We start from the raw sequence: 26,667 nt of genomic DNA, 5'->3' as shown, positions 1-26,667 counted from the left end.
TTCGGAAGTGTTAGCCCTGTAAGAGAAAAATTTAAATGGTTGGGAAAGGCCATGGGATGTAGAAATATTTTTTTCACATTTTATTTCCTTGTAAAAACAGGTAAATCAATAGGGATTTTCGTACGGATAAGTGCCCAGTGAACGGTTCGTTTAGCTTTATATATTGTTCCGGGTGGGTGTTGTATTGGTTTTTCGGAAGTGTTAGACCTGTAAGAGAAAAATTTAAATGGTTGGGAAAGGCCATGGGATGTAGAAATATTTTTTTCACATTTTATTTCCTTGTAAAATAAGGTAAATCAATAGGGATTTTCGTACGTGTAAGTACCCAGTGAACGGTTCGTTTAGCTTTATATATTGTTCCGGGTGGGCGTTGTGTTGCTTTTTCGGATGTATTAGACCTGTAAGAGAAAAATTTAAATGGTTGGGAAAGGCCATGGGATGTAGAAATGTTTTTTCACATTTTATTTCCTTGTAAAAACAGGTAAATCAATAGGGATTTTCTTACGGATAAGTACCCAGTGAACGGTTCATTTAGCTTTAGATATTGTTCCGGGTGGTCGTTGTATTGGTTTTTCGGAAGTGTTAGACCTGTAAGAGAAAAATTTAAACGGTTGGGAAAGGCCATGGGATGTAGAAATATTTTTTTCACATTTTATTTCCTTGTAAAATCAGGTAAATCAATAGGGATTTTCGTGAAGAGAACCACCAGGGGCGCCATAAAGAAAGCTGGACTTCAGTTCAGCTCTTAAGCCATGCCGAGGGTCAGGGGCTTATGCACCTGGCTGACCTGAACAGATACGCAAATCTGCTCACCGGTCGCCCCAGGAACCGGGAACGGTGACCTGAGGGTCCTACAGATCCGTAGGGAGAAGCAAGACCTCCCTGGATTAATAGCGGCTTGAGCTCAAGGTCAAGATGGCGTCTTAGTCGCAAACAACTTTACAAGCTTGAAACGACCAGCCGACCTCACATTCTTCCCAGATCATCATTTACCAGATCGATAGGAGCAGAAGCTGACAGAAGCTGGAACCTACAACAGTAAGAATTGAAAGCTTTCTGGCTTTTCTCTCTCTCCTCTCACAAGCTCTTCCCTCCCCCCCCCTCAACCAATTTACAAGCGAATTCCTTCTTTTCCCGAGTGAGAGACTCCCAGCTAATTACACCCATTAACCACACAAAGAGAGTGCCTTGAAGATTTATGGGTGAACGTTCAGTGGGAGAATTTGACTTGATACGGAGATCGACAAACTGATAATTTGGGATCGCTCGTGCTCCCGCGAGACCTCACGAGACTTTCTGTTTATAGTTTGTGACTGACTAGAACTATGGAAGAATTAACTAAGGTACAGCTTTTTCATTTGTTATGCAAAGGAAACTCAGAGATACTGAAAGCAGTCAATAAGCTGGAAAAGGAAATTCGTGGGACTAAGGGGGAGCTTTTGGATGGAGCCCAAGATCCGGAGAGACCAGCTGATGACGCAGCTCAGCTAACAGTAAATCAAGTGAAACTTCAATGTCTGGAAGTTAATCAACTGGAGGGAGAGAGTGCCAGAGATGTAAAAACCCAAAGTATCTTTAAAGAACCTGGGAAAACAGATTCATGTAAGGAAAGCACCAAAAACCTGGAAGTCTATTCAGAGCAGGAAATGACTTGGATCAGCAAAATAAAAAGAGTCTATTCAAAAGCGACAGCAACTAGGAAGCTATCAGGAGATACTTCTGTGCGACCAGAGGAAGAGATCCAGATTGACAAAGGATTCAGAGCCCCCTCAAAGACGATTACAAGCAAGAATCAAGCAAGAGATTTCTCTGGCCCTGACAGAAGGACAATCAGAAACACTCTACTATGGAAAAAAATACAATTTCATTTTCTGCGACCACCTGAAAGATGAGCTGAACAATGGAGTATTCTCCTGGCTTCTTGTGAGAAAAAAAAAAAGCAGTAGCAACCTTTAGGACAGGTCTAATATATGAAGGGAACTGACTTTATATCACTTAAGACAATAATAGAATATATCCTTATAATAGATTATACCTTCCTATGTATCAACAACTACTCTGTTAAGAAAGATGGTAATAACTCCTAGATCAGGATTAATATGCGATGGGAATTGAATATGTATGTTAATATGTATGCCAAAAGAGGATGACAAACCATATTTTATAGGCATTAACAAGACAACAGTAGTAATTCTTGGGTTAGGGCCAACTTATGAAGGAGACTGACCTAATATCATTTAAGATAATAACAGAATGTATTCCTATAATAGATCTCATATGTACTAACAATCACTTGGCTAAGAAAAATGGTAAAAACTTCTAGACTAGGAATAATATGTGATGAGAACTAAATATCTATGTTAAAAGAGATGGCAAACCATATCAACTGGTCACTTTCTCTTTACAACTTTTCTGTAAATGCTTCATATAATAATAAACAATAAAATTATTATAAAAAAAAAATAGGGATTTTCGTACGGATAAGTGCCCAGTGATCGGTTCGTTTAGCTTTATATATTGTTCCGGGTGGGCGTTGTATTGGTTTTTCGGAAGGGTTAGACCTGTAAGAGAAAAATTTAAATGGTTGGGAAAGGCCAAGGGATGTAGAAATATTTTTTTCACATTTTATTTCCTTGTAAAATCAGGTAAATCAATAGGGATTTTCGTACGTGTAAGTACCCAGTGAACGGTTCGTTTAGCTTTATATATTGTTCCGGGTGGGCGTTGTATTGGTTTTTCGGAAGTATTAGACCTGTAAGAGAAAAATTTAAATGGTTGGGAAAGGCCATGGGATGTAGAAATATTTTTTCACATTTTATTTCCTTGTAAAAACAGGTAAATCAATAGGGATTTTCTAACGGATAAGTACCCAGTGAACGGTTCGTTTAGCTTTAGATATTGTTCCGGGTGGTCGTTGTATTGGTTTTTCGGAAGTGTTAGACCTGTAAGAGAAAAATTTAAATGGTTGGGAAAGGCCATGGGATGTAGAAATATTTTTTTCACATTTTATTTCCTTGTAAAATCAGGTAAATCAATAGGGATTTTCGTACGGATAAGTGCCCAGTGAACGGTTCGTTTAGCTTTATATATTGTTCCGGGTGGGCGTTGTATTGGTTTTTCGGAAGTGTTAGACCTGTAAGAGAAAAATTTAAATGGTTGGGAAAGGCCATGGGATGTAGAAATATTTTTTTCACATTTTATTTCCTTGAAAAATCAGGTAAATCAATAGGGATTTTCGTACGTGTAAGTACCCAGTGAACGGTTCGTTTAGCTTTATATATTGTTCCGGGTGGGCGTTGTATTGGTTTTTCGGAAGTATTAGACCTGTAAGAGAAAAATTTAAATGGTTGGGAAAGGCCATGGGATGTAGAAATATTTTTTCACATTTTATTTCCTTGTAAAAACAGGTAAATCAATAGGGATTTTCGTACGGATAAGTGCCCAGTGAACGGTTCGTTTAGCTTTATATATTGTTCCGGGTGGGCGTTGTATTGGTTTTTCGGAAGTGTTAGACCTGTAAGAGAAAAATTTAAATGGTTGGGAAAGGCCATGGGTTGTAGAAATATTTTTTCACATTTTATTTCCTTGTAAAAACAGGTAAATTAATAGGGATTTTCGTAAGGATAAGTGCCCAGTGAACGGTTCGTTTAGCTTTATATATTGTTCCGGGTGGGCGTTGTATTGGTTTTTCGGAAGTGTTAGACCTGTAAGAGAAAAATTTAAATGGTTGGGAAAGGCCATGGGAGGTAGAAACATTTTTTTCACATTTTATTTCCTTGTAAAAACAGGTAAATCAATAGGGATTTTCGTACGGGTAAGTGCCCAGTGAACGGTTCGTTTAGCTTTATATATTGTTCCGGGTGGGCGTTGTATTGGTTTTTCGGAAGTGTTAGACCTGTAAGAGAAAAATTTAAATGGTTGGGAAAGGCCATGGGATGTAGAAATATTTTTTTCACATTTTACTTCCTTGTAAAAACAGATAAATCAATAGGGATTTTCTTACGGATAAGTACCAAGTGAACGGTTCGTTTAGCTTTATATATTGTTCCGGGTGGGTGTTGTATTGGTTTTTCGGAAGTGTTAGCCCTGTAAGAGAAAAATTTAAATGGTTGGGAAAGGCCATGGGATGTAGAAATATTTTTTTCACATTTTATTTCCTTGTAAAAACAGGTAAATCAATAGGGATTTTCGTACGGATAAGTGCCCAGTGAACGGTTCGTTTAGCTTTATATATTGTTCCGGGTGGGTGTTGTATTGGTTTTTCGGAAGTGTTAGACCTGTAAGAGAAAAATTTAAATGGTTGGGAAAGGCCATGGGATGTAGAAATATTTCTTTCACATTTTATTTCCTTGTAAAATAATGTAAATCAATAGGGAGTTTCGTACGTGTAAGTACCCAGTGAACGGTTCGTTTAGCTTTATATATTGTTCCGGGTGGGCGTTCTATTGCTTTTTCAGATGTATTAGAACTGTAAGAGAAAAATTTAAATGGTTGGGAAAGGCCATGGGATGTAGAAATATTTTTTCACATTTTATTTCCTTGTAAAAACAGGTAAATCAATAGGGATTTTCTTACGGATGAGTACCCAGTGAACGGTTCGTTTAGCTTTAGATATTGTTCCGGGTGGTCGTTGTATTGGTTTTTCGGAAGTGTTAGACCTGTAAGAGAAAAATTTAAATGGTTGGGAAAGGCCATGGGATGTAGAAATATTTTTTTCACATTTTATTTCCTTGTAAAATCAGGTAAATCAATAGGGATTTTCGTACGGATAAGTGCCCAGTGAACGGTTCGTTTAGCTTTATATATTGTTCCGGGTGGGCGTTGTATTGGTTTTTCGGAAGTGTTAGACCTGTAAGAGAAAAATTTAAATGGTTTCGAAAGGCCATGGGATGTAGAAATATTTTTTTCACATTTTATTTCCTTGTAAAAACAGGTAAAACAATAGGGATTTTCGTACGGATAAGTGCCCAGTGAACGGTTCGTTTAGCTTTATATATTGTTCCGGGTGGGCGTTGTATTGGTTTTTCAGAAGTGTTAGACCTGTAAGAGAACAATTTAAATGGTTGGGAAAGGCCATGGGATGTAGAAATATTTTTTTCACATTTTATTTCCTTGTAAAATCAGGTAAATCAATAGGGATTTTCGTACGGATAAGTGCCCAGTGAACGGTTCGTTTAGCTTTATATATTGTTCTGGGAGGGCGTTGTATTGGTTTTTCGGAAGTGTTAGACCTGTAAGAGAAAAATTTAAATGGTTGGGAAAGGCCATGGGATGTAGAAATATTTTTTTCACATTTTACTTCCTTGTAAAAACAGATAAATCAATAGGGATTTTCTTACGGATAAGTACCAAGTGAACGGTTCGTTTAGCTTTATATATTGTTCCGGGTGGGTGTTGTATTGGTTTTTCGGAAGTGTTAGCCCTGTAAGAGAAAAATTTAAATGGTTGGGAAAGGCCATGGGATGTAGAAATATTTTTTTCACATTTTATTTCCTTGTTAAAACAGGTAAATCAATAGGGATTTTCGTACGGATAAGTGCCCAGTGAACGGTTCGTTTAGCTTTATATATTGTTCCGGGTGGGTGTTGTATTGGTTTTTCGGAAGTGTTTGACCTGTAAGAGAAAAATTTAAATGGTTGGGAAAGGCCATGGGATGTAGAAATATTTCTTTCACATTTTATTTCCTTGTAAAATAATGTAAATCAATAGGGAGTTTCATACGTGTAAGTACCCAGTGAACGGTTCGTTTAGCTTTATATATTGTTCCGGGTGGGCGTTCTATTGCTTTTTCAGATGTATTAGAACTGTAAGAGAAAAATTTAAATGGTTGGGAAAGGCCATGGGATGTAGAAATATTTTTTCACATTTTATTTCCTTGTAAAAACAGGTAAATCAATAGGGATTTTCTTACGGATGAGTACCCAGTGAACGGTTCATTTAGCTTTAGATATTGTTCCGGGTGGTTGTTGTATTGGTTTTTCGGAAGTGTTAGACCTGTAAGAGAAAAATTTAAATGGTTGGGAAAGGCCATGGGATGTAGAAATATTTTTTTCACATTTTATTTCCTTGTAAAATCAGGTAAATCAATAGGGATTTTCGTACGGATAAGTGCCCAGTGAACGGTTCGTTTAGCTTTATATATTGTTCCGGGTGGGCGTTGTATTGGTTTTTCGGAAGTGTTAGACCTGTAAGAGAAAAATTTAAATGGTTTCGAAAGGCCATGGGATGTAGAAATATTTTTTTCACATTTTATTTCCTTGTAAAAACAGGTAAAACAATAGGGATTTTCGTACGGATAAGTGCCCAGTGAACGGTTCGTTTAGCTTTATATATTGTTCCGGGTGGGCGTTGTATTGGTTTTTCAGAAGTGTTAGACCTGTAAGAGAAAAATTTAAATGGTTGGGAAAAGCCATGGGATGTAGAAATATTTTTTTCACATTTTATTTCCTTGTAAAAACAGATAAATCAATAGGGATTTTCTTACGGATAAGTACCAAGTGAACGGTTCGTTTAGCTTTATATATTGTTCCGGGTGGGTGTTGTATTGGTTTTTCGGAAGTGTTAGCCCTGTAAGAGAAAAATTTAAATGGTTGGGAAAGGCCATGGGATGTAGAAATATTTTTTTCACATTTTATTTCCTTGTAAAATCAGGTAAATCAATAGGGATTTTCGTACGGATAAGTGCCCAGTGAACGGTTCGTTTAGCTTTATATATTGTTCCGGGTGGGCGTTGTATTGGTTTTTCGGAAGTGTTAGACCTGTAAGAGAAAAATTTAAATGGTTGGGAAAGGCCATGGGATGTAGAAATATTTTTTTCACATTTTATTTCCTTGTAAAATAAGGTAAATCAATAGGGATTTTCGTACGTGTAAGTACCCAGTGAACGGTTCGTTTAGCTTTATATATTGTTCCGGGTGGGCGTTGTGTTGCTTTTTCGGATGTATTAGACCTGTAAGAGAAAAATTTAAATGGTTGGGAAAGGCCATGGGATGTAGAAATGTTTTTTCACATTTTATTTCCTTGTAAAAACAGGTAAATCAATAGGGATTTTCTTACGGATAAGTACCCAGTGAACGGTTCATTTAGCTTTAGATATTGTTCCGGGTGGTCGTTGTATTGGTTTTTCGGAAGTGTTAGACCTGTAAGAGAAAAATTTAAACGGTTGGGAAAGGCCATGGGATGTAGAAATATTTTTTTCACATTTTATTTCCTTGTAAAATCAGGTAAATCAATAGGGATTTTCGTGAAGAGAACCACCAGGGGCGCCATAAAGAAAGCTGGACTTCAGTTCAGCTCTTAAGCCATGCCGAGGGTCAGGGGCTTATGCACCTGGCTGACCTGAACAGATACGCAAATCTGCTCACCGGTCGCCCCAGGAACCGGGAACGGTGACCTGAGGGTCCTACAGATCCGTAGGGAGAAGCAAGACCTCCCTGGATTAATAGCGGCTTGAGCTCAAGGTCAAGATGGCGTCTTAGTCGCAAACAACTTTACAAGCTTGAAACGACCAGCCGACCTCACATTCTTCCCAGATCATCATTTACCAGATCGATAGGAGCAGAAGCTGACAGAAGCTGGAACCTACAACAGTAAGAATTGAAAGCTTTCTGGCTTTTCTCTCTCTCCTCTCACAAGCTCTTCCCTCCCCCCCCCTCAACCAATTTACAAGCGAATTCCTTCTTTTCCCGAGTGAGAGACTCCCAGCTAATTACACCCATTAACCACACAAAGAGAGTGCCTTGAAGATTTATGGGTGAACGTTCAGTGGGAGAATTTGACTTGATACGGAGATCGACAAACTGATAATTTGGGATCGCTCGTGCTCCCGCGAGACCTCACGAGACTTTCTGTTTATAGTTTGTGACTGACTAGAACTATGGAAGAATTAACTAAGGTACAGCTTTTTCATTTGTTATGCAAAGGAAACTCAGAGATACTGAAAGCAGTCAATAAGCTGGAAAAGGAAATTCGTGGGACTAAGGGGGAGCTTTTGGATGGAGCCCAAGATCCGGAGAGACCAGCTGATGACGCAGCTCAGCTAACAGTAAATCAAGTGAAACTTCAATGTCTGGAAGTTAATCAACTGGAGGGAGAGAGTGCCAGAGATGTAAAAACCCAAAGTATCTTTAAAGAACCTGGGAAAACAGATTCATGTAAGGAAAGCACCAAAAACCTGGAAGTCTATTCAGAGCAGGAAATGACTTGGATCAGCAAAATAAAAAGAGTCTATTCAAAAGCGACAGCAACTAGGAAGCTATCAGGAGATACTTCTGTGCGACCAGAGGAAGAGATCCAGATTGACAAAGGATTCAGAGCCCCCTCAAAGGCGATTACAAGCAAGAATCAAGCAAGAGATTTCTCTGGCCCTGACAGAAGGACAATCAGAAACACTCTACTATGGAAAAAAATACAATTTCATTTTCTGCGACCACCTGAAAGATGAGCTGAACAATGGAGTATTCTCCTGGCTTCTTGTGAGAAAAAAAAAAAGCAGTAGCAACCTTTAGGACAGGTCTAATATATGAAGGGAACTGACTTTATATCACTTAAGACAATAATAGAATATATCCTTATAATAGATTATACCTTCCTATGTATCAACAACTACTCTGTTAAGAAAGATGGTAATAACTCCTAGATCAGGATTAATATGCGATGGGAATTGAATATGTATGTTAATATGTATGCCAAAAGAGGATGACAAACCATATTTTATAGGCATTAACAAGACAACAGTAGTAATTCTTGGGTTAGGGCCAACTTATGAAGGAGACTGACCTAATATCATTTAAGATAATAACAGAATGTATTCCTATAATAGATCTCATATGTACTAACAATCACTTGGCTAAGAAAAATGGTAAAAACTTCTAGACTAGGAATAATATGTGATGAGAACTAAATATCTATGTTAAAAGAGATGGCAAACCATATCAACTGGTCACTTTCTCTTTACAACTTTTCTGTAAATGCTTCATATAATAATAAACAATAAAATTATTATAAAAAAAAAATAGGGATTTTCGTACGGATAAGTGCCCAGTGATCGGTTCGTTTAGCTTTATATATTGTTCCGGGTGGGCGTTGTATTGGTTTTTCGGAAGGGTTAGACCTGTAAGAGAAAAATTTAAATGGTTGGGAAAGGCCAAGGGATGTAGAAATATTTTTTTCACATTTTATTTCCTTGTAAAATCAGGTAAATCAATAGGGATTTTCGTACGTGTAAGTACCCAGTGAACGGTTCGTTTAGCTTTATATATTGTTCCGGGTGGGCGTTGTATTGGTTTTTCGGAAGTATTAGACCTGTAAGAGAAAAATTTAAATGGTTGGGAAAGGCCATGGGATGTAGAAATATTTTTTCACATTTTATTTCCTTGTAAAAACAGGTAAATCAATAGGGATTTTCTAACGGATAAGTACCCAGTGAACGGTTCGTTTAGCTTTAGATATTGTTCCGGGTGGTCGTTGTATTGGTTTTTCGGAAGTGTTAGACCTGTAAGAGAAAAATTTAAATGGTTGGGAAAGGCCATGGGATGTAGAAATATTTTTTTCACATTTTATTTCCTTGTAAAATCAGGTAAATCAATAGGGATTTTCGTACGGATAAGTGCCCAGTGAACGGTTCGTTTAGCTTTATATATTGTTCCGGGTGGGCGTTGTATTGGTTTTTCGGAAGTGTTAGACCTGTAAGAGAAAAATTTAAATGGTTGGGAAAGGCCATGGGATGTAGAAATATTTTTTTCACATTTTATTTCCTTGAAAAATCAGGTAAATCAATAGGGATTTTCGTACGTGTAAGTACCCAGTGAACGGTTCGTTTAGCTTTATATATTGTTCCGGGTGGGCGTTGTATTGGTTTTTCGGAAGTATTAGACCTGTAAGAGAAAAATTTAAATGGTTGGGAAAGGCCATGGGATGTAGAAATATTTTTTCACATTTTATTTCCTTGTAAAAACAGGTAAATCAATAGGGATTTTCGTACGGATAAGTGCCCAGTGAACGGTTCGTTTAGCTTTATATATTGTTCCGGGTGGGCGTTGTATTGGTTTTTTGGAAGGGTTAGACCTGTAAGAGAAAAATTTAAATGGTTGGGAAAGGCCATGGGATGTAGAAATATTTTTTTCACACTTTATTTCCTTGTAAAATCAGGTAAATCAATAGGGATTTTCGTACGAATAAGTGCCCAGTTAACGGTTCGTTTAGCTTTATATATTGTTCTGGGAGGGCGTTGTATTGGTTTTTCGGAAGTGTTAGACCTGTAAGAGAAAAATTTAAATGGTTGGGAAAAGCCATGGGATGTAGAAATATTTTTTTCACATTTTATTTCCTTGTAAAAACAGGTAAATCAATAGGGATTTTCGTACGGATAAGTGCCCAGTGAACGGTTCGTTTAGCTTTATATATTGTTCCGGGTGGGCGTTGTATTGGTTTTTCGGAAGGGTTAGACCTGTAAGAGAAAAATTTAAATGGTTGGGAAAGGCCAAGGGATGTAGAAATATTTTTTTCACATTTTATTTCCTTGTAAAATCAGGTAAATCAATAGGGATTTTCGTACGTGTAAGTACCCAGTGAACGGTTCGTTTAGCTTTATATATTGTTCCGGGTGGGCGTTGTATTGGTTTTTCGGAAGTATTAGACCTGTAAGAGAAAAATTTAAATGGTTGGGAAAGGCCATGGGATGTAGAAATATTTTTTTACATTTTATTTCCTTGTAAAAACAGGTAAATCAATAGGGATTTTCTAACGGATAAGTACCCAGTGAACGGTTCGTTTAGCTTTAGATATTGTTCCGGGTGGTCGTTGTATTGGTTTTTCGGAAGTGTTAGACCTGTAAGAGAAAAATTTAAATGGTTGGGAAAGGCCATGGGATGTAGAAATATTTTTTTCACATTTTATTTCCTTGTAAAATCAGGTAAATCAATAGGGATTTTCGTACGGATAAGTGCCCAGTGAACGGTTCGTTTAGCTTTATATATTGTTCCGGGTGGGCGTTGCATTGGTTTTTCGGAAGTGTTAGACCTGTAAGAGAAAAATTTAAATGGTTGGGAAAGGCCATGGGATGTAGAAATATTTTTTTCACATTTTATTTCCTTGTAAAATCAGGTAAATCAATAGGGATTTTCGTACGGATAAGTGCCCAGTGAACGGTTCGTTTAGCTTTATATATTGTTCCGGGTGGGCGTTGTATTGGTTTTTCGGAAGTGTTAGACCTGTAAGAGAAAAATTTAAATGGTTGGGAAAGGCCATGGGATGTAGAAATATTTTTTTCACATTTTATTTCCTTGAAAAATCAGGTATATCAATAGGGATTTTCGTACGTGTAAGTACCCAGTGAACGGTTCGTTTAGCTTTATATATTGTTCCGGGTGGGCGTTGTATTGGTTTTTCGGAAGTATTAGACCTGTAAGAGAAAAATTTAAATGGTTGGGAAAGGCCATGGGATGTAGAAATATTTTTTCACATTTTATTTCCTTGTAAAAACAGGTAAATCAATAGGGATTTTCGTACGGATAAGTGCCCAGTGAACGGTTCGTTTAGCTTTATATATTGTTCCGGGTGGGCGTTGTATTGGTTTTTTGGAAGGGTTAGACCTGTAAGAGAAAAATTTAAATGGTTGGGAAAGGCCATGGGATGTAGAAATATTTTTTTCACACTTTATTTCCTTGTAAAATCAGGTAAATCAATAGGGATTTTCGTACGAATAAGTGCCCAGTGAACGGTTCGTTTAGCTTTATATATTGTTCTGGGAGGGCGTTGTATTGGTTTTTCGGAAGTGTTAGACCTGTAAGAGAAAAATTTAAATGGTTGGGAAAAGCCATGGGATGTAGAAATATTTTTTTCACATTTTATTTCCTTGTAAAAACAGGTAAATCAATAGGGATTTTCGTACGGATAAGTGCCCAGTGAACGGTTCGTTTAGCTTTATATATTGTTCCGGGTGGGCGTTGTATTGGTTTTTCGGAAGGGTTAGACCTGTAAGAGAAAAATTTAAATGGTTGGGAAAGGCCAAGGGATGTAGAAATATTTTTTTCACATTTTATTTCCTTGTAAAATCAGGTAAATCAATAGGGATTTTCGTACGTGTAAGTACCCAGTGAACGGTTCGTTTAGCTTTATATATTGTTCCGGGTGGGCGTTGTATTGGTTTTTCGGAAGTATTAGACCTGTAAGAGAAAAATTTAAATGGTTGGGAAAGGCCATGGGATGTAGAAATATTTTTTTACATTTTATTTCCTTGTAAAAACAGGTAAATCAATAGGGATTTTCTAACGGATAAGTACCCAGTGAACGGTTCGTTTAGCTTTAGATATTGTTCCGGGTGGTCGTTGTATTGGTTTTTCGGAAGTGTTAGACCTGTAAGAGAAAAATTTAAATGGTTGGGAAAGGCCATGGGATGTAGAAATATTTTTTTCACATTTTATTTCCTTGTAAAATCAGGTAAATCAATAGGGATTTTCGTACGGATAAGTGCCCAGTGAACGGTTCGTTTAGCTTTATATATTGTTCCGGGTGGGCGTTGCATTGGTTTTTCGGAAGTGTTAGACCTGTAAGAGAAAAATTTAAATGGTTGGGAAAGGCCATGGGATGTAGAAATATTTTTTTCACATTTTATTTCCTTGTAAAATCAGGTAAATCAATAGGGATTTTCGTACGGATAAGTGCCCAGTGAACGGTTCGTTTAGCTTTATATATTGTTCCGGGTGGGCGTTGTATTGGTTTTTCGGAAGTGTTAGACCTGTAAGAGAAAAATTTAAATGGTTGGGAAAGGCCATGGGATGTAGAAATATTTTTTTCACATTTTATTTCCTTGAAAAATCAGGTAAATCAATAGGGATTTTCGTACGTGTAAGTACCCAGTGAACGGTTCGTTTAGCTTTATATATTGTTCCGGGTGGGCGTTGTATTGGTTTTTCGGAAGTATTAGACCTGTAAGAGAAAAATTTAAATGGTTGGGAAAGGCCATGGGATGTAGAAATATTTTTTCACATTTTATTTCCTTGTAAAAACAGGTAAATCAATAGGGATTTTCGTACGGATAAGTGCCCAGTGAACGGTTCGTTTAGCTTTATATATTGTTCCGGGTGGGCGTTGTATTGGTTTTTTGGAAGGGTTAGACCTGTAAGAGAAAAATTTATATGGTTGGGAAAGGCCATGGGATGTAGAAATATTTTTTTCACACTTTATTTCCTTGTAAAATCAGGTAAATCAATAGGGATTTTCGTACGAATAAGTGCCCAGTGAACGGTTCGTTTAGCTTTATATATTGTTCTGGGAGGGCGTTGTATTGGTTTTTCGGAAGTGTTAGACCTGTAAGAGAAAAATTTAAATGGTTGGGAAAAGCCATGGGATGTAGAAATATTTTTTTCACATTTTATTTCCTTGTAAAAACAGGTAAATCAATAGGGATTTTCGTACGGATAAGTGCCCAGTGAACGGTTCGTTTAGCTTTATATATTGTTCCGGGTGGGCGTTGTATTGGTTTTTCGGAAGGGTTAGACCTGTAAGAGAAAAATTTAAATGGTTGGGAAAGGCCAAGGGATGTAGAAATATTTTTTTCACATTTTATTTCCTTGTAAAATCAGGTAAATCAATAGGGATTTTCGTACGTGTAAGTACCCAGTGAACGGTTCGTTTAGCTTTATATATTGTTCCGGGTGGGCGTTGTATTGGTTTTTCTGAAGTATTAGACCTGTAAGAGAAAAATTTAAATGGTTGGGAAAGGCCATGGGATGTAGAAATATTTTTTTACATTTTATTTCCTTGTAAAAACAGGTAAATCAATAGGGATTTTCTAACGGATAAGTACCCAGTGAACGGTTCGTTTAGCTTTAGATATTGTTCCGGGTGGTCGTTGTATTGGTTTTTCGGAAGTGTTAGACCTGTAAGAGAAAAATTTAAATGGTTGGGAAAGGCCATGGGATGTAGAAATATTTTTTTCACATTTTATTTCCTTGTAAAATCAGGTAAATCAATAGGGATTTTCGTACGGATAAGTGCCCAGTGAACGGTTCGTTTAGCTTTATATATTGTTCCGGGTGGGCGTTGCATTGGTTTTTCGGAAGTGTTAGACCTGTAAGAGAAAAATTTAAATGGTTGGGAAAGGCCATGGGATGTAGAAATATTTTTTTCACATTTTATTTCCTTGTAAAATCAGGTAAATCAATAGGGATTTTCGTACGTGTAAGTACCCAGTGAACGGTTCGTTTAGCTTTATATATTGTTCCGGGTGGGCGTTGTATTGGTTTTTCGGAAGTATTAGACCTGTAAGAGAAAAATTTAAATGGTTGGGAAAGGCCATGGGATGTAGAAATATTTTTTCACATTTTATTTCCTTGTAAAAACAGGTAAATCAATAGGGATTTTCGTACGGATAAGTGCCCAGTGAACGGTTTGTTTAGCTTTATATATTGTTCCGGGTGGGCGTTGTATTGGTTTTTTGGAAGGGTTAGACCTGTAAGAGAAAAATTTAAACGGTTGGGAAAGGCCATGGGATGTAGAAATATTTTTTTCACACTTTATTTCCTTGTAAAATCAGGTAAATCAATAGGGATTTTCGTACGGATATGTACCCAGTGAACAGTTCGTTTAGCTTTATATATTGTTCCGGGTGGGCGTTGTATTGGTTTTTCGGAAGTGTTAGACCTATAAGAGAAAAATTTAAATGGCTGGGAAAGGCCATGGAATGTAGAAATATTTTTTTCACATTTTACTTCCTTGTAAAAACAGATAAATCAATAGGGATTTTCTTACGGATAAGTGCCCAGTGAACGGTTCGTTTAGCTTTATATATTGTTCCGGGTGGGCGTTGTATTGGTTTTTCGGAAGTGTTAGACCTGTAAGAGAAAAATTTAAATGGTTGGGAAAGGCCATGGGATGTAGAAATATTTTTTTCACATTTTATTTCCTTGTAAAATAAGGTAAATCAATAGGGATTTTCGTACGTGTAAGTACCCAGTGAACGGTTCGTTTAGCTTTATATATTGTTCCAGGTGGGCGTTCTATTGCTTTTTCGGATGTATTAGACCTGTAAGAGAAAAATTTAAATGGTTGGGAAAGGCCATGGGATGTAGAAATATTTTTTTCACATTTTATTTCCTTGTAAAATCAGGTAAATCAATAGGGATTTTCGTACGGATAAGTGCCCAGTGAACGGTTCGTTTAGCTTTATATATTGTTCCGGGTGGGCGTTGTATTGGTTTTTCGGAAGTGTTAGACCTGTAAGAGAAAAATTTAAATGGTTTCGAAAGGCCATGGGATGTAGAAATATTTTTTTCACATTTTATTTCCTTGTAAAAACAGGTAAAACAATAGGGATTTTCGTACGGATAAGTGCCCAGTGAACGTTTCGTTTAGCTTTATATATTGTTCCGGGTGGGCGTTCTATTGGTTTTTCGGAAGGGTTAGACCTGTAAGAGAAAAATTTAAATGGTTGGGAAAGGCCAAGGGATGTAGAAATATTTTTTTCACATTTTATTTCCTTGTAAAATCAGGTAAATCAATAGGGATTTTCGTACGGATAAGTGCCCAGTGAACGGTTCGTTTAGCTTTATATATTGTTCCGGGTGGGCGTTGTATTGGTTTTTCGGAAGTGTTAGACCTGTAAGAGAAAAATTTAAATGGTTTCGAAAGGCCATGGGATGTAGAAATATTTTTTTCACATTTTATTTCCTTGTAAAAACAGGTAAAACAATAGGGATTTTCGTACGGATAAGTGCCCAGTGAACGGTTCGTTTAGCTTTATATATTGTTCCGGGTGGGCGTTGTATTGGTTTTTCAGAAGTGTTAGACCTGTAAGAGAAAAATTTAAATGGTTGGGAAAAGCCATGGGATGTAGAAATATTTTTTTCACATTTTATTTCCTTGTAAAAACAGATAAATCAATAGGGATTTTCTTACGGATAAGTACCAAGTGAACGGTTCGTTTAGCTTTATATATTGTTCCGGGTGGGTGTTGTATTGGTTTTTCGGAAGTGTTAGCCCTGTAAGAGAAAAATTTAAATGGTTGGGAAAGGCCATGGGATGTAGAAATATTTTTTTCACATTTTATTTCCTTGTAAAATCAGGTAAATCAATAGGGATTTTCGTACGGATAAGTGCCCAGTGAACGGTTCGTTTAGCTTTATATATTGTTCCGGGTGGGCGTTGTATTGGTTTTTCGGAAGTGTTAGACCTGTAAGAGAAAAAATTAAATGGTTGGGAAAGGCCATGGGATGTAGAAATATTTTTTTCACATTTTATTTCCTTGTAAAATAAGGTAAATCAATAGGGATTTTCGTACGTGTAAGTACCCAGTGAACGGTTCGTTTAGCTTTATATATTGTTCCGGGTGGGCGTTGTATTGCTTTTTCGGATGTATTAGACCTGTAAGAGAAAAATTTAAATGGCTGGGAAAGGCCATGGAATGTAGAAATATTTTTTTCACATTTTACTTCCTTGTAAAAACAGATAAATCAATAGGGATTTTCTTACGGATAAGTGCCCAGTGAACGGTTCGTTTAGCTTTATATATTGTTCCGGGTGGGCGTTGTATTGGTTTTTCGGAAGTGTTAGACCTGTAAGAGAAAAATTTAAATGGTTGGGAAAGGCCATGGGATGTAGAAATATTTTTTTCACATTTTATTTCCTTGTAAAATAAGGTAAATCAATAGGGATTTTCGTACGTGTAAGTACCCAGTGAACGGTTCGTTTAGCTTTATATATTGTTCCAGGTGGGCGTTCTATTGCTTTTTCGGATGTATTAGACCTGTAAGAGAAAAATTTAAATGGTTGGGAAAGGCCATGGGATGTAGAAATATTTTTTTCACATTTTATTTCCTTGTAAAATCAGGTAAATCAATAGGGATTTTCGTACGGATAAGTGCCCAGTGAACGGTTCGTTTAGCTTTATATATTGTTCCGGGTGGGCGTTGTATTGGTTTTTCGGAAGTGTTAGACCTGTAAGAGAAAAATTTAAATGGTTTCGAAAGGCCATGGGATGTAGAAATATTTTTTTCACATTTTATTTCCTTGTAAAAACAGGTAAAACAATAGGGATTTTCGTACGGATAAGTGCCCAGTGAACGTTTCGTTTAGCTTTATATATTGTTCCGGGTGGGCGTTCTATTGGTTTTTCGGAAGGGTTAGACCTGTAAGAGAAAAATTTAAATGGTTGGGAAAGGCCAAGGGATGTAGAAATATTTTTTTCACATTTTATTTCCTTGTAAAATCAGGTAAATCAATAGGGATTTTCGTACGGATAAGTGCCCAGTGAACGGTTCGTTTAGCTTTATATATTGTTCCGGGTGGGCGTTGTATTGGTTTTTCGGAAGTGTTAGACCTGTAAGAGAAAAATTTAAATGGTTTCGAAAGGCCATGGGATGTAGAAATATTTTTTTCACATTTTATTTCCTTGTAAAAACAGGTAAAACAATAGGGATTTTCGTACGGATAAGTGCCCAGTGAACGGTTCGTTTAGCTTTATATATTGTTCCGGGTGGGCGTTGTATTGGTTTTTCAGAAGTGTTAGACCTGTAAGAGAAAAATTTAAATGGTTGGGAAAAGCCATGGGATGTAGAAATATTTTTTTCACATTTTATTTCCTTGTAAAAACAGATAAATCAATAGGGATTTTCTTACGGATAAGTACCAAGTGAACGGTTCGTTTAGCTTTATATATTGTTCCGGGTGGGTGTTGTATTGGTTTTTCGGAAGTGTTAGCCCTGTAAGAGAAAAATTTAAATGGTTGGGAAAGGCCATGGGATGTAGAAATATTTTTTTCACATTTTATTTCCTTGTAAAATCAGGTAAATCAATAGGGATTTTCGTACGGATAAGTGCCCAGTGAACGGTTCGTTTAGCTTTATATATTGTTCCGGGTGGGCGTTGTATTGGTTTTTCGGAAGTGTTAGACCTGTAAGAGAAAAAATTAAATGGTTGGGAAAGGCCATGGGATGTAGAAATATTTTTTTCACATTTTATTTCCTTGTAAAATAAGGTAAATCAATAGGGATTTTCGTACGTGTAAGTACCCAGTGAACGGTTCGTTTAGCTTTATATATTGTTCCGGGTGGGCGTTGTATTGCTTTTTCGGATGTATTAGACCTGTAAGAGAAAAATTTAAATGGCTGGGAAAGGCCATGGAATGTAGAAATATTTTTTTCACATTTTACTTCCTTGTAAAAACAGATAAATCAATAGGGATTTTCTTACGGATAAGTGCCCAGTGAACGGTTCGTTTAGCTTTATATATTGTTCCGGGTGGGCGTTGTATTGGTTTTTCGGAAGTGTTAGACCTGTAAGAGAAAAATTTAAATGGTTGGGAAAGGCCATGGGATGTAGAAATATTTTTTTCACATTTTATTTCCTTGTAAAATAAGGTAAATCAATAGGGATTTTCGTACGTGTAAGTACCCAGTGAACGGTTCGTTTAGCTTTATATATTGTTCCAGGTGGGCGTTCTATTGCTTTTTCGGATGTATTAGACCTGTAAGAGAAAAATTTAAATGGTTGGGAAAGGCCATGGGATGTAGAAATATTTTTTTCACATTTTATTTCCTTGTAAAATCAGGTAAATCAATAGGGATTTTCGTACGGATAAGTGCCCAGTGAACGGTTCGTTTAGCTTTATATATTGTTCCGGGTGGGCGTTGTATTGGTTTTTCGGAAGTGTTAGACCTGTAAGAGAAAAATTTAAATGGTTTCGAAAGGCCATGGGATGTAGAAATATTTTTTTCACATTTTATTTCCTTGTAAAAACAGGTAAAACAATAGGGATTTTCGTACGGATAAGTGCCCAGTGAACGTTTCGTTTAGCTTTATATATTGTTCCGGGTGGGCGTTGTATTGCTTTTTCGGATGTATTAGACCTGTAAGAGAAAAATTTAAATGGCTGGGAAAGGCCATGGAATGTAGAAATATTTTTTTCACATTTTACTTCCTTGTAAAAACAGATAAATCAATAGGGATTTTCTTACGGATAAGTGCCCAGTGAACGGTTCGTTTAGCTTTATATATTGTTCCGGGTGGGCGTTGTATTGGTTTTTCGGAAGTGTTAGACCTGTAAGAGAAAAATTTAAATGGTTGGGAAAGGCCATGGGATGTAGAAATATTTTTTTCACATTTTATTTCCTTGTAAAATAAGGTAAATCAATAGGGATTTTCGTACGTGTAAGTACCCAGTGAACGGTTCGTTTAGCTTTATATATTGTTCCAGGTGGGCGTTCTATTGCTTTTTCGGATGTATTAGACCTGTAAGAGAAAAATTTAAATGGTTGGGAAAGGCCATGGGATGTAGAAATATTTTTTTCACATTTTATTTCCTTGTAAAATCAGGTAAATCAATAGGGATTTTCGTACGGATAAGTGCCCAGTGAACGGTTCGTTTAGCTTTATATATTGTTCCGGGTGGGCGTTGTATTGGTTTTTCGGAAGTGTTAGACCTGTAAGAGAAAAATTTAAATGGTTTCGAAAGGCCATGGGATGTAGAAATATTTTTTTCACATTTTATTTCCTTGTAAAAACAGATAAATCAATAGGGATTTTCTTACGGATAAGTACCAAGTGAACGGTTCGTTTAGCTTTATATATTGTTCCGGGTGGGTGTTGTATTGGTTTTTCGGAAGTGTTAGCCCTGTAAGAGAAAAATTTAAATGGTTGGGAAAGGCCATGGGATGTAGAAATATTTTTTTCACATTTTATTTCCTTGTAAAATCAGGTAAATCAATAGGGATTTTCGTACGGATAAGTGCCCAGTGAACGGTTCGTTTAGCTTTATATATTGTTCCGGGTGGGCGTTGTATTGGTTTTTCGGAAGTGTTAGACCTGTAAGAGAAAAATTTAAATGGTTTCGAAAGGCCATGGGATGTAGAAATATTTTTTTCACATTTTATTTCCTTGTAAAAACAGGTAAAACAATAGGGATTTTCGTACGGATAAGTGCCCAGTGAACGGTTCGTTTAGCTTTATATATTGTTCCGGGTGGGCGTTGTATTGGTTTTTCAGAAGTGTTAGACCTGTAAGAGAAAAATTTAAATGGTTGGGAAAAGCCATGGGATGTAGAAATATTTTTTTCACATTTTATTTCCTTGTAAAAACAGATAAATCAATAGGGATTTTCTTACGGATAAGTACCAAGTGAACGGTTCGTTTAGCTTTATATATTGTTCCGGGTGGGTGTTGTATTGGTTTTTCGGAAGTGTTAGCCCTGTAAGAGAAAAATTTAAATGGTTGGGAAAGGCCATGGGATGTAGAAATATTTTTTTCACATTTTATTTCCTTGTAAAATCAGGTAAATCAATAGGGATTTTCGTACGGATAAGTGCCCAGTGAACGGTTCGTTTAGCTTTATATATTGTTCCGGGTGGGCGTTGTATTGGTTTTTCGGAAGGGTTAGACCTGTAAGAGAAAAAATTAAATGGTTGGGAAAGGCCATGGGATGTAGAAATATTTTTTTCACATTTTATTTCCTTGTAAAATAAGGTAAATCAATAGGGATTTTCGTACGTGTAAGTACCCAGTGAACGGTTCGTTTAGCTTTATATATTGTTCCGGGTGGGCGTTGTATTGCTTTTTCGGATGTATTAGACCTGTAAGAGAAAAATTTAAATGGCTGGGAAAGGCCATGGAATGTAGAAATATTTTTTTCACATTTTACTTCCTTGTAAAAACAGATAAATCAATAGGGATTTTCTTACGGATAAGTGCCCAGTGAACGGTTCGTTTAGCTTTATATATTGTTCCGGGTGGGCGTTGTATTGGTTTTTCGGAAGTGTTAGACCTGTAAGAGAAAAATTTAAATGGTTGGGAAAGGCCATGGGATGTAGAAATATTTTTTTCACATTTTATTTCCTTGTAAAATAAGGTAAATCAATAGGGATTTTCGTACGTGTAAGTACCCAGTGAACGGTTCGTTTAGCTTTATATATTGTTCCAGGTGGGCGTTCTATTGCTTTTTCGGATGTATTAGACCTGTAAGAGAAAAATTTAAATGGTTGGGAAAGGCCATGGGATGTAGAAATATTTTTTTCACATTTTATTTCCTTGTAAAATCAGGTAAATCAATAGGGATTTTCGTACGGATAAGTGCCCAGTGAACGGTTCGTTTAGCTTTATATATTGTTCCGGGTGGGCGTTGTATTGGTTTTTCGGAAGTGTTAGACCTGTAAGAGAAAAATTTAAATGGTTTCGAAAGGCCATGGGATGTAGAAATATTTTTTTCACATTTTATTTCCTTGTAAAAACAGGTAAAACAATAGGGATTTTCGTACGGATAAGTGCCCAGTGAACGTTTCGTTTAGCTTTATATATTGTTCCGGGTGGGCGTTGTATTGCTTTTTCGGATGTATTAGACCTGTAAGAGAAAAATTTAAATGGCTGGGAAAGGCCATGGAATGTAGAAATATTTTTTTCACATTTTACTTCCTTGTAAAAACAGATAAATCAATAGGGATTTTCTTACGGATAAGTGCCCAGTGAACGGTTCGTTTAGCTTTATATATTGTTCCGGGTGGGCGTTGTATTGGTTTTTCGGAAGTGTTAGACCTGTAAGAGAAAAATTTAAATGGTTGGGAAAGGCCATGGGATGTAGAAATATTTTTTTCACATTTTATTTCCTTGTAAAATAAGGTAAATCAATAGGGATTTTCGTACGTGTAAGTACCCAGTGAACGGTTCGTTTAGCTTTATATATTGTTCCAGGTGGGCGTTCTATTGCTTTTTCGGATGTATTAGACCTGTAAGAGAAAAATTTAAATGGTTGGGAAAGGCCATGGGATGTAGAAATATTTTTTTCACATTTTATTTCCTTGTAAAATCAGGTAAATCAATAGGGATTTTCGTACGGATAAGTGCCCAGTGAACGGTTCGTTTAGCTTTATATATTGTTCCGGGTGGGCGTTGTATTGGTTTTTCGGAAGTGTTAGACCTGTAAGAGAAAAATTTAAATGGTTTCGAAAGGCCATGGGATGTAGAAATATTTTTTTCACATTTTATTTCCTTGTAAAAACAGGTAAAACAATAGGGATTTTCGTACGGATAAGTGCCCAGTGAACGTTTCGTTTAGCTTTATATATTGTTCCGGGTGGGCGTTCTATTGGTTTTTCGGAAGGGTTAGACCTGTAAGAGAAAAATTTAAATGGTTGGGAAAGGCCAAGGGATGTAGAAATATTTTTTTCACATTTTATTTCCTTGTAAAATCAGGTAAATCAATAGGGATTTTCGTACGGATAAGTGCCCAGTGAACGGTTCGTTTAGCTTTATATATTGTTCCGGGTGGGCGTTGTATTGGTTTTTCGGAAGTGTTAGACCTGTAAGAGAAAAATTTAAATGGTTTCGAAAGGCCATGGGATGTAGAAATATTTTTTTCACATTTTATTTCCTTGTAAAAACAGGTAAAACAATAGGGATTTTCGTACGGATAAGTGCCCAGTGAACGGTTCGTTTAGCTTTATATATTGTTCCGGGTGGGCGTTGTATTGGTTTTTCAGAAGTGTTAGACCTGTAAGAGAAAAATTTAAATGGTTGGGAAAAGCCATGGGATGTAGAAATATTTTTTTCACATTTTATTTCCTTGTAAAAACAGATAAATCAATAGGGATTTTCTTACGGATAAGTACCAAGTGAACGGTTCGTTTAGCTTTATATATTGTTCCGGGTGGGTGTTGTATTGGTTTTTCGGAAGTGTTAGCCCTGTAAGAGAAAAATTTAAATGGTTGGGAAAGGCCATGGGATGTAGAAATATTTTTTTCACATTTTATTTCCTTGTAAAATCAGGTAAATCAATAGGGATTTTCGTACGGATAAGTGCCCAGTGAACGGTTCGTTTAGCTTTATATATTGTTCCGGGTGGGCGTTGTATTGGTTTTTCGGAAGTGTTAGACCTGTAAGAGAAAAAATTAAATGGTTGGGAAAGGCCATGGGATGTAGAAATATTTTTTTCACATTTTATTTCCTTGTAAAATAAGGTAAATCAATAGGGATTTTTGTACGTGTAAGTACCCAGTGAACGGTTCGTTTAGCTTTATATATTGTTCCGGGTGGGCGTTGTATTGCTTTTTCGGATGTATTAGACCTGTAAGAGAAAAATTTAAATGGTTGGGAAAGGCCATGGGATGTAGAAATGTTTTTTCACATTTTATTTCCTTGTAAAAACAGGTAAATCAATAGGGATTTTCTTACGGATAAGTACCCAGTGAACGGTTCATTTAGCTTTAGATATTGTTCCGGGTGGTCGTTGTATTGGTTTTTCGGAAGTGTTAGACCTGTAAGAGAAAAATTTAAACGGTTGGGAAAGGCCATGGGATGTAGAAATATTTTTTTCACATTTTATTTCCTTGTAAAATCAGGTAAATCAATAGGGATTTTCGTGAAGAGAACCACCAGGGGCGCCATAAAGAAAGCTGGACTTCAGTTCAGCTCTTAAGCCATGCCAAGGGTCAGGGGCTTATGCACCTGGCTGACCTGAACAGATACGCAAATCTGCTCACCGGTCGCCCCAGGAACCGGGAACGGTGACCTGAGGGTCCTACAGATCCGTAGGGAGAAGCAAGACCTCCCTGGATTAATAGCGGCTTGAGCTCAAGGTCAAGATGGCGTCTTAGTCGCAAACAACTTTACAAGCTTGAAACGACCAGCCGACCTCACATTCTTCCCAGATCATCATTTACCAGATCGATAGGAGCAGAAGCTGACAGAAGCTGGAACCTACAACAGTAAGAATTGAAAGCTTTCTGGCTTTTCTCTCTCTCCTCTCACAAGCTCTTCCCTCCCCCCCCCCTCAACCAATTTACAAGCGAATTCCTTCTTTTCCCGAGTGAGAGACTCCCAGCTAATTACACCCATTAACCAAACAAAGAGAGTGCCTTGAAGATTTATGGGTGAACGTTCAGTGGGAGAATTTGACTTGATACGGAGATCGACAAACTGATAATTTGGGATCGCTCGTGCTCCCGCGAGACCTCACGAGACTTTCTGTTTATAGTTTGTGACTGACTAGAACTATGGAAGAATTAACTAAGGTACAGCTTTTTCATTTGTTATGCAAAGGAAACTCAGAGATACTGAAAGCAGTCAATAAGCTGGAAAAGGAAATTCGTGGGACTAAGGGGGAGCTTTTGGATGGAGCCCAAGATCCGGAGAGACCAGCTGATGACGCAGCTCAGCTAACAGTAAATCAAGTGAAACTTCAATGTCTGGAAGTTAATCAACTGGAGGGAGAGAGTGCCAGAGATGTAAAAACCCAAAGTATCTTTAAAGAACCTGGGAAAACAGATTCATGGAAGGAAAGCACCAAAAACCTGGAAGTCTATTCAGAGCAGGAAATGACTTGGATCAGCAAAATAAAAAGAGTCTATTCAAAAGCGACAGCAACTAGGAAGCTATCAGGAGATACTTCTGTGCGACCAGAGGAAGAGATCCAGATTGACAAAGGATTCAGAGCCCCCTCAAAGGCGATTACAAGCAAGAATCAAGCAAGAGATTTCTCTGGCCCTGACAGAAGGACAATCAGAAACACTCTACTATGGAAAAAAATACAATTTCATTTTCTGCGACCACCTGAAAGATGAGCTGAACAATGGAGTATTCTCCTGGCTTCTTGTGAGAAAAAAAAAAGCAGTAGCAACCTTTAGGACAGGTCTAATATATGAAGGGAACTGACTTTATATCACTTAAGACAATAATAGAATATATCCTTATAATAGATTATACCTTCCTATGTATCAACAACTACTCTGTTAAGAAAGATGGTAATAACTCCTAGATCAGGATTAATATGCGATGGGAATTGAATATGTATGTTAATATGTATGCCAAAAGAGGATGACAAACCATATTTTATAGGCATTAACAAGACAACAGTAGTAATTCTTGGGTTAGGGCCAACTTATGAAGGAGACTGACCTAATATCATTTAAGATAATAACAGAATGTATTCCTATAATAGATCTCATATGTACTAACAATCACTTGGCTAAGAAAAATGGTAAAAACTTCTAGACTAGGAATAATATGTGATGAGAACTAAATATCTATGTTAAAAGAGATGGCAAACCATATCAACTGGTCGCTTTCTCTTTACAACTTTTCTGTAAATGCTTCATATAATAATAAACAATAAAATTATTATAAAAAAAAAATAGGGATTTTCGTACGGATAAGTGCCCAGTGAACGGTTCGTTTAGCTTTATATATTGTTCCGGGTGGGCGTTGTATTGGTTTTTCGGAAGGGTTAGACCTGTAAGAGAAAAATTTAAACGGTTGGGAAAGGCCAAGGGATGTAGAAATATTTTTTTCACATTTTATTTCCTTGTAAAATCAGGTAAATCAATAGGGATTTTCGTACGTGTAAGTACCCAGTGAACGGTTCGTTTAGCTTTATATATTGTTCCGGGTGGGCGTTGTATTGGCTTTTCGGAAGTGTTAGACCTGTAAGAGAAAAATTTAAATGGTTGGGAAAGGCCATGGGATGTAGAAATATTTTTTTCACATTTTATTTCCTTGTAAAATCAGGCAAATCAATAGGGATTTTCGTACGGATAAGTGCCCAGTGAACGGTTCTTTTAGCTTTATATATTCGTCCGGGTGGGCATTGTATTGGTTTTTCGGAAGTGTTAGACCTGTAAGAGAAAAATTTAAATGGTTGGGAAAGGCCAAGGGATGTAGAAATATTTTTTTCACATTTTATTTCCTTGTAAAATCAGGTAAATCAATAGGGATTTTCGTACGTGTAAGTACCCAGTGAACGGTTCGTTTAGCTTTATATATTGTTCCGGGTGGGCGTTGTATTGGTGTTTCGGAAGTATTAGACCTGTAAGAGAAAAATTTAAATGGTTGGGAAAGGCCATGGGATGTAGAAATATTTTTTCACATTTTATTTCCTTGTAAAAACAGGTAAATCAATAGGGATTTTCGTACGTGTAAGTACCCAGTGAACGGTTCGTTTAGCTTTATATATTGTTCCGGGTGGGCGTTGTATTGGTTTTTCGGAAGTGTTAGATCTGTAAGAGAAAAATTTAAATGGTTGGGAAAGGCCATGGGATGTAGAAATATTTTTTTCATATTTTATTTCCTTGTAAAAACAGGTAAATTAATAGGGATTTTCGTAAGGATAAGTACCCAGTGAACGGTTCGTTTAGCTTTATATATTGTTCCAGGTGGGCGTTGTATTGGTTTTTCGGAAGTGTTAGACCTGTAAGAGAAAAATTTAAATGGTTGGGAAAGGCCAAGGGATGTAGAAATATTTTTTTCACATTTTATTTCCTTGTAAAAACAGGTAAAACAATAGGGATTTTCATACGGATAAGTGCCCAGTGAACGGTTCGTTTAGCTTTATATATTGTTCCGGGTGGGCGTTGTATTGGATTTTCGGAAGTGTTAGACCTGTAAGAGAAAAATTTAAATGGTTGGGAAAGGCCATGGGATGTAGAAATATTTTTTCACATTTTATTTCCTTGTAAAAACAGGTAAATCAATAGGGATTTTCGTACGTGTAAGTACCCAGTGAACGGTTCGTTTAGCTTTATATATTGTTCCGGGTGGGCGTTGTATTGGTTTTTCGGAAGTATTAGACCTGTAAGAGAAAAATTTAAATGGTTGGAAAAGGCCATGGGATGTAGAAATATTTTTTTCACATTTTATTTCCTTGTAAAATCAGGTAAATCAATAGGGATTTTCGTACGTGTAAGTACCCAG

This window comes from Paroedura picta, chromosome 4, assembly GCF_049243985.1.
Source record: "Paroedura picta isolate Pp20150507F chromosome 4, Ppicta_v3.0, whole genome shotgun sequence".
NCBI classification, from domain to species: domain Eukaryota; kingdom Metazoa; phylum Chordata; class Lepidosauria; order Squamata; family Gekkonidae; genus Paroedura; species Paroedura picta.
Note: the sequence above shows the minus strand (reverse complement) of the source record.